At 63.4% G+C, this 8,092-nt stretch overlaps 1 long non-coding RNA gene across 1 annotated transcript; it reads right to left on the bottom strand.

Moving 5' to 3' along the window:
* Nucleotides 1-257: 257 nt before the first annotated feature.
* Nucleotides 258-6,941, bottom strand: LOC133049159 (uncharacterized). Its single transcript, XR_009691230.1, has 5 exons — nt 3,233-6,941; nt 2,852-3,110; nt 2,392-2,523; nt 1,739-1,791; nt 258-1,550 (listed from the first exon to the last, which is right to left on the bottom strand). It is a non-coding gene; the product is annotated as an uncharacterized LOC133049159 (long non-coding RNA).
* Between the last annotated feature and the right edge of the window lie 1,151 nt (nt 6,942-8,092).

Below are 8,092 nucleotides of genomic sequence, written 5' to 3' on the forward strand. Positions count from 1 at the left end.
AAGGGGGCGGCTCTTCCCGGCCACACAGACTGGATCCCCCAGAGGCTCGCCCCTGCCTCATTGTGGACAACCCCCCACCTCCACCGGCCGGGCTCCACGGGCAGGGCCACGCCATTACACTCTCCCCAGAATCAAAGACCCGCCAGCACCGAACACAGCAGTGCGACCACTTCATAAAGTAGGAGGCGCGACGGCCGCTATTCATCAGGGGCCTCTGGGCTGCGCAGGGCAGAAAGAAAGTCAACTTGCACCTTCAGTTTAGCTCCACAAACATTTATTTATTGAGCGCCTACTACAGCCAGGCCTGTGCTGCGTGCACAGTGGGCACTGGGCAGGAATCCAAAGCCTCCCTCGCCGCTCCCCACCCCCTGTCCATCCATCCATCCATCTGGGAAGGCCTCATGGAGCTGGCATCTTGCAGATTTCATCTCCCAAATCCTCCCACCCACCCGCTGGGGGCTCAGGGAGCTGGGAGGATCCACCCAGATCAGGCATCGAGGAAGACATACCCAAAGCATCAGCCAGCAGGGGGACAGTGCTGCTCACAAAGCAGCGGGCCCTGCGGGGGTGGGCGCCTGGGGCAGGGACACCTGCCAGGGGGACTGGGACCCAGGGCCCCTGCGTTCTGTGGTCCACGCTGCAGGGGGTGCCTCTGCCCCTCTGGGCCTTGCTCATCTCAATGATGACCACAGTGTGGCTGATGTTTTGGGGCACTGAGGGAGCCAGGCTCTGTGGGGTAGGAAGGCCTGCATCTTGGCCCCGTTACTGGTGGGAGGACTGGGCACCCCCACACCACATGGCCAGGGAGGTGTGGAAGGAAAGGACTCGTGACTGGGCTCACCCCTGGGAGCCGGGCACACAGCAAGTGTCAAACACATGCTAACGACCACACTGCTCTCTCCCGGGAGCCCTTTCAGCCCAAGAGCAGGACACTGCTCCTCCGTGGCCTGTCTCCTCACTTGCTAAAGACCTCCTAGGTGGACACTGCCATTGGTGAGGGTGCCCAGGCCCGCCTCTCTCCCGACTCAGGGTACATGCATTCCCAGGAGTGGGAGGAAGAAGACCGGCTGGAAGACACTTCCCGGCCTGTGCACACTGGGGCCACTGGGCTGGGTCCACTGCTGCCGCCACCCCTGTCGACTCAGAAACCACAGCCCGCTGACCTTGGCGGCCCCTGGTGCACCGTGGACTGTGCACGTGCCTCAACCCACATGGGCGCTCAGGGATGGCCCCAAATCCAGGCTCCTGGCCGCTGGGGGGTGGGCAGGAGGGGATGGGAAAGCGGCAGATGACCACAGGGTCTGGGGTCCCCAGCACTCTGCACACTCCACTCGGGGTGAGAAACAGCAGCAGAAGAAAGGAAGGAGGCAGCCACTCGGCAGCCGGGATGCAAGCTTCTGGCCCGTAGGTGGGGGCCCGAGTCCCGAGGGGAGTGAGTTTCCATCAGCTGGCGTTCTGGGATGACCGCAGATGTGTTCAGGTTGACTCAAGGTGTTGGCGTTTTTCGCGCTCAGGAAGCAGTTGCCTTCTCATCCTGCTGTGTCTGAGACCTGAAGACAGACAAACCTTCAATCTCTACACATCACCTCCTTCCCAGGAGAAGGCTCCCCCGCGCCACTAATAACTTCTGGCGTGCTCGGCCCAGGCCCATTTGCAGGGCACGCAGAGGTCTCATCAGTGCCTTGTGACCATTCACGCTCTTGGTGCCCTGGGAAGCTGGGCAGGGGAGGCTCCTAACCTCCGTGCGGGTTCCTTCCTGGACCGTCGATCTAGACGTGTATTGAGTCCTGCCTGGTGGTCAGAAAAGAAAGAAAGCTGAGCGCTGAACCATTGATACTTTGGAACTGTGGTGTTGGAGAAGGCTCTTGAGAGCCCCTTGGACTGCAACGAGATCCAACCAGTCAACCCTAAAGGAAATCAGTCCTGCATATGCATTGGAAGGACTGATGCGGAAGCTGAAACTCCAATCTTTTGTCCACCTGACGTGAGGAGCTGACTCACTTGAAGAGACTCTGATGCTGGGAAAGATTGAGGGCAGGAGAAGGAGATGGTTGGATGGCATCACCAACTCAGTGGAGAGGAGTTTGAGCAAGCTCCAGGAGTTGGTGATAGACAAGGAGGCCTGGCGTGCTGCGGGCCATGGGGTTGCAGAGAGTCGCATACGACTGAGCCACTGCACTGACTGACGGTCAGAGTCAGGCCTGGCCAACGCAGAACGGGTCCGGGTTACCCCCGTCACTCCCCTGAATGGCATCCAAGACCCTGCGTGGCTCAGTCACCCCGGTCACCACCCTCCACCTCACCCAGGACATCATCACCTTGGCGCTCAGAACCTGCCCTCACCCACGCCACCCCACCTCCCCGTCCACCTGTCACCTCCATGGCGCTCACCGGCCCAGACGCGGTAACGTGACTGTGATGTTCAAAGTACAGCCCCAGCACCGTCACCTCTCAGCCACTGGGGGAACCGGCCTCCTCTGTGGTCCAGGAGAGGCTGGGCCAGAAGCTCTAACACTAGGGTCACTGGCAAGAAGAGAGGGTGGTTTCAGCCTGAGAGAGGGTATGGCCGTAGGAGCCACCAGGACCGTAGGCCCTGAGGGGCTGCTCCCACCCCAGCCAACAACGTGGCTGCCTGGGTGAGCCAGCTGCGCTGAACTGGCCGGGTTTCGGGGAGGGGGGGGCAGCAGCCTGTGCAGGCCCTGTGGGCTCTCCAAGTGCTCAAAGGATCAGGGGCACCCACTGCCCAAGCAGCCCTGCAGGCAGAGCAGCCCCCAGGAGGGTGACCACGCACATGACCTGTCCTCCCCACATCCCCCCCCCACACCAGGCCCCACAGCCCGATTCCCCCTACCTGGCCTGTGGACTGTGAGCTTCTGGGAGCCGAGCCTTCATTGCCGGTTCCCTGCCTGCTGGGGCTGGGCTGGGGGCGGGCTGGGGTGCTGAGAGCACGCTGACCCAGAGATGCTCGCATCTTCAGGGACCCGGCCCTAGGGCTTCCCTCCAGGCACTCGGAATCCTGGCCAGACACACAGGACCCTCACACAGCGGGTCCTGGAGACCCCTGAGGTCTCCAGCTCTTCACTTTTCATCTCCAAATTAAGTTTGTCAACCTATATAAATAGAGGCAGGTGAAACAGGCAGGAAAAGCACCATGGCCCACCCCCAGGGTGACTTCCTCTCCCGTTCTTGAGGGCAAACAATGCGTGTGTCGGCGACGTGGGTCCTGACTTACCTCTGTTTGAATCTTCTGATCTCGTCAGGAAGGCCGCCTGCCTCACATGTCTGAGGCTGTCGCTAGGTCTCATCATTTTCACGATGAGTGAGTATTCCGTGTCTGCACGTTTCACAGAGAAGCGGAAACGCTTTTTTTTTTTTTAAGAAAAAGCAACGCCTAGGAAAAAAGCCCCAAACTGTTTTTGCCATTTCGTTGGTTTTTTTTCCCTTTCTTTTGCCTTTTTAATTTGTGTCTTAATCATTTTTTTCGTTCAAGGTTTACTTTCTCCTCCCTTTTGGTTTTTTCCCAATTTTTCCAGTTTTTTCTCATTTTTAGATCTTTAATAAACTGAGGTCCAGAAACTCTGGGACTTAAGGAAGTTTGGCTTATTGTATGTATTTCCATCAACTTGGAGGCTTAAAGGGCTAGAAACTTGTTCTCTTCCCAGGTCTGGAGAGCGCTGCGCAGAGGACACCTCGGCCCGAGTGACGGGGTGGCATTAGATATTCGGCGGGTGAGAGCTGGGCTCCTTCCTGCACCGGGAGCCGCAGGGCACCCCGCAGCGTCCACTCACGGGCTGGGCAGTGGAACCTGCAGGGAGCCAGCCAGGTGGGTGCTGGGGCAGCGTGAACTTCCTTACAGTCACTTAAAATTACATGTTCTTCACTTGTTTCCATGGAGACCGTTCCGGCTAACCGACAACACTGAAGTTTCAGAAAACAGAATGACGCGGCCAGGGTCCGGGTAAGACCCCACTGGTAAAGGTTGGGGACAACACGCTGACCGCTGATTGACCCCGAACTCCTGATTCTGCCTCCCGCAGCTTCGTGACTCATAGAAGCATTCAAAAGCCGGAAGTTTCGGGGTGGGGGGGGGTCAGGGCCCGTAGCCACAACCTATGGCACCTAAGAAGGGGCCGCGCGCCGGGCGCCAGGGGGCCACGGCAAGAGAGGGCGACGAGACGCCGCTGTCGGAGCGCCGTCAGTAGCTGCATCGCCAGCATAAGGAACTGCAGGCCTGCAAGCGAGTCCACCAATTGACTGACAGCGAGGCGGAGCGCCTGCGAAACCAAAATGCGATCTACGATAGCTACCCGAGCACGCGCGCGCAGCGCTGCGCCAACTCCGCCCGCCGTCGTGAACAGGACAGCCGCGTGGACCTGTCGCAGATCCACAGCAGGCCCGGGGAAGCGAGACACAGCAGGGCGCGGCCACGGGGAGCAGCAGGTGGGGAGCAGACCGAGGCGGATGGACGGACGGACGGAGAGGGGCACCGACAGGGTGCGGCCACCTGACTCAAACACCACAGAACCGGCGGTGGAGGCGGGGGTGGCCGCGCGCCACCGCGAGGGGGATGGCTCAAAACGACCCGGGGGAAGCGAGTCAGCCACCAAGGCGCACCGCGGGATCTCACCGCCAGAGGCCTCCCAGCACAGGGGCTGTCCCGAGGCACACCCAGAACGACAGACTGGTCTCTCCGGCCACCCTGCACACACACCCCCCGCGGGGGGGAGAGGGCGCACCCTTCACGGGGCCTCACGCCCACCGCCAACCCTACACACCCGGAGCCGCAGACGGCCCGGGAGAACGCTCTCCCGCCGCATACCGGGGGCCCCCACAGCCCTCACATGCGCAACCCTGCTGTGCGCGCCAAGGCTCTCCACGCCCAGCCCCCCTCTCTCAGGGCTCCGAGGGCACTGCTCCACCCGGGGACGCCACCGGCCGACGGACGCCGGGAGACGACACCCACGTGAGGCGAGGCCGGCTCGGTCCCAGACCGTGGGGAACGGGGGTGGAAGGGGACACAGGCGGCCGCACTCACGGAACGAGGAGGAAAGGCCGGCAGCGGTGGGGAGGGGCCGCCAAGCACACGCACAGCAGGGGTCACAGGACGCGGGCGAGGGCGCCGACCGGGGACCAGAAAACACCAGGACACAGCCGGGCCCCCAGGAAATCCAGCGCGGGATCCCACCGCCACCCACACACGAGGGCAGTCCCACAACGCCTGGGACGCCGGGCGTTCCTGGCCATCCCTGGAGCGGGCCCCACACCCCAGCCCTGCCGCCAGGGCCAGCGTGCCGTCCCACCCACCTTCCTCCATCCATCCTCAACAGATCTGTCTTCCAAGTCTGACCCCGAGGCTCAGCATCCTGGGGACACACTCTCGAGCGAGGGCGACCCAGACCGGGCCCACCACACAGCCACGGCTCGGGGGCAAGGGCGGGCACGACAGGCTCCTCCTCTCCACGGCTGCGGGGCTGGGGGAGCCGGGGCCGACTGGGCAGTCGCACCCCAACCCCCCTCGGCTCACCCACGGGGCCTGCTGCGCGCAGGAGGGGGTCAGGGCCCGTAGCCACGACCTATGGCACCTAAGAAGGGGCCGCGCGCCGGACGTAAAGGTTGGGGACAATACGCTGACCCCTGATTGACCCCAAAACTCCTGATTCTGCCTCCCGCAGCTTCGTGACTCATAGAGGCATTCAAAAGCCAGAAGTTTCGGGCTGGGGGGGGTCAGGGCCCATAGCCACGACCTACGGCGCCTAAGAAGGGGCCGCGCGCCGGGCGCCAGGGGGCCACGGCGAGAGAGGGCGACGAGACGCCGCTGTCGGAGCGCCGTCAGTAGCTGCATCGCCAGCAAAAGGAACTGCAGGCCTGCAAGCGAGTCCACCAATTGACTGACAGCGAGGCGGAGCGCCTGCGAAACCAAAATGCGATCTACGATAGCTACCCGAGCACTCGCCGGACACCTGGTGGGGCCTGGCAGGACCCTCACCCAACTCAGAGGGGGGAGGCGCGGGCCGCAGTAGGCAACAAGCAGCACACGGCCCCACCGCAGGGCCGGCGCACCCATCACCCCCCTCTTTCCCCACAGAGGGGAGGGGGGTTTTCTGCCCACGTGCTCTGGCAGTCGCCACAGTGGCCACTACACACTTGGGAGGGGCAGCGGCTGGGGGGTCCAGTACCCCAAGGCTCCCTTCTCGGATCACTATAGAAGGCTTTCTCACCGAGGGCGCACCGTCCCTCACCCGATGGTCTCTCCTTCAGGCCCACGGAGGCACACCAGGAGCCGCCACTCAACTGGGTGGGAGGAGTCTGCAGCATAGGTAAGCGGGCCACCACACAGGAGCGTGTGCACGGTCAGGGACCCCCTGCAAGGCCTCATCCATCAGCCACCACAACAAGGGGAGCACACAACGCTTCTCTTACGTTCTCAACACCCCCATGGGACACACGCACACCACCGTGGCGGGGACACGAGGAGGACACAGGATTGAGGGAAAACACCACCACCACTCGGCCTCATGCACCTGAGGGACGACCTGGAGCACTCCAGGGGCACCACCGAGCATCTGACGAGGCATGCTCACACACCCATGCGGGGGCGCGTGGCATGGCAGCGGCACAGCCCTCCCCACCACAGGGAGGGCCGCTCGCGGGGCACACGCCAGGAAGGCGAAGCAAGCGCACCTGCTGTGTCCAAAGCCCAACGTCCCCCACTAGGCACCCCAAGGCTGGGGACGGGAGAACGAAGGTCAGGGCCGGAGGCCACACCCCAACCCCTGCCTTCCTCACCTTACCCAATAGGCCAAGGGGAAAGACAGGTGAGGGGCCCCGCGGACAGACCGAGAAGAGCGGACACGTTCACTGGGAACGCCCGTCCCTCATCCGGCACGGCTTAGGCCCGGCCCGGGAGAGCACGACCACACCACATCAATCAGTTGAGCCAAAGTGGAGGGTGGGGGGGAAGGCACAGGCGAGGACAGTCAGCAGAGGAGCCTGCTTTAAGCCTCACCGCAACATCCTCTCCTCTGCCCACAACCTCACACACCTCAGGCGAGGGCGGCCCACGACCCCAGGAGGAGAACACCTGACACGTGGCACGGAGCCTACAGAGCGGGGGTCGTTCTAGCCACCACCGGGTGCCCGCAGCGGGGAGCACAGGGCCAAAGATCCACACCGCCTCGCCCCACCGCTCTCGGGTCGCCCAGAGGCAGCACCACGAGCTGGGTCGGCCAGACGACACCACACAGGAGCTGGCACACAGGCCCAGGCGGGCGGCTTCCAACAGCAAAGGCCGAACCAGGCGCCAGCTGGCGGCCCACAGGCCCAGAGCCCCGCGTGCATCCAGAGACCCAAAGTCCTCGGTGGCAGACACCAAAGGAGACCGTGTCACCACTTACCTGGTGGCAAAAAAGACCTATTTTGGGCGACAAAATGACAGCAGACGACAGCGGGCCCATCTACGACTCGCAGGGAGGGACCCCGGAACCTTGACCCGGCCACCTGTCCCCAGCACTACCCCATGAACACCAGGCCTGGAGCTCTCGGGGGCCATCTGGTCGACTTGGGGGGGGGAAGGGGGCCGCGTGGTGGCAAAAGTGGGGGCGCGGACGCCAAGGGAGAGGGAGCTGGCCGGAGACTCCCTCCCCGCTTCGCCCACACGGGTAGGCGTACCGGTCCGTCCGAGTCTCCGGACGGGGATTTGACTTCGATGTGCATCAAGAAAAAAGAAAGAACCGTCAGCGGGGCGCCTCCAACAAGACGAGCGGGCCCCGACCAGGGCCCAGACCGTCCTACACAGGGCACCCAGGACGGCTCGAGCCGGTCCCCACCCACCTCCTGAATGACCGGGATTCAGGGAGTTGGGGAGGGGTGAGAAAACGTCGCGTCCGACGACCGAGACCCACGAGGGCACGCTGAAGGGTCGAGCGCGCCCTCCCCGGCCACCCGCGGAAGCAGGGCCCGGTCCATCCACGTCTCCGGACCTATCGGGACTTGGAGGAAAGAAAAGGCACGCGTGCCGGGAGACGCCTCAGGCGACCGGACCCCACTGGGGGACCGCACACGCGCCCGCGCCGGCCGTCCTCTGCGGGTCACC

The sequence above is a fragment of the Dama dama genome, chromosome 30, assembly GCF_033118175.1.
Source record: "Dama dama isolate Ldn47 chromosome 30, ASM3311817v1, whole genome shotgun sequence".
Lineage (NCBI taxonomy): Eukaryota > Metazoa > Chordata > Mammalia > Artiodactyla > Cervidae > Dama > Dama dama.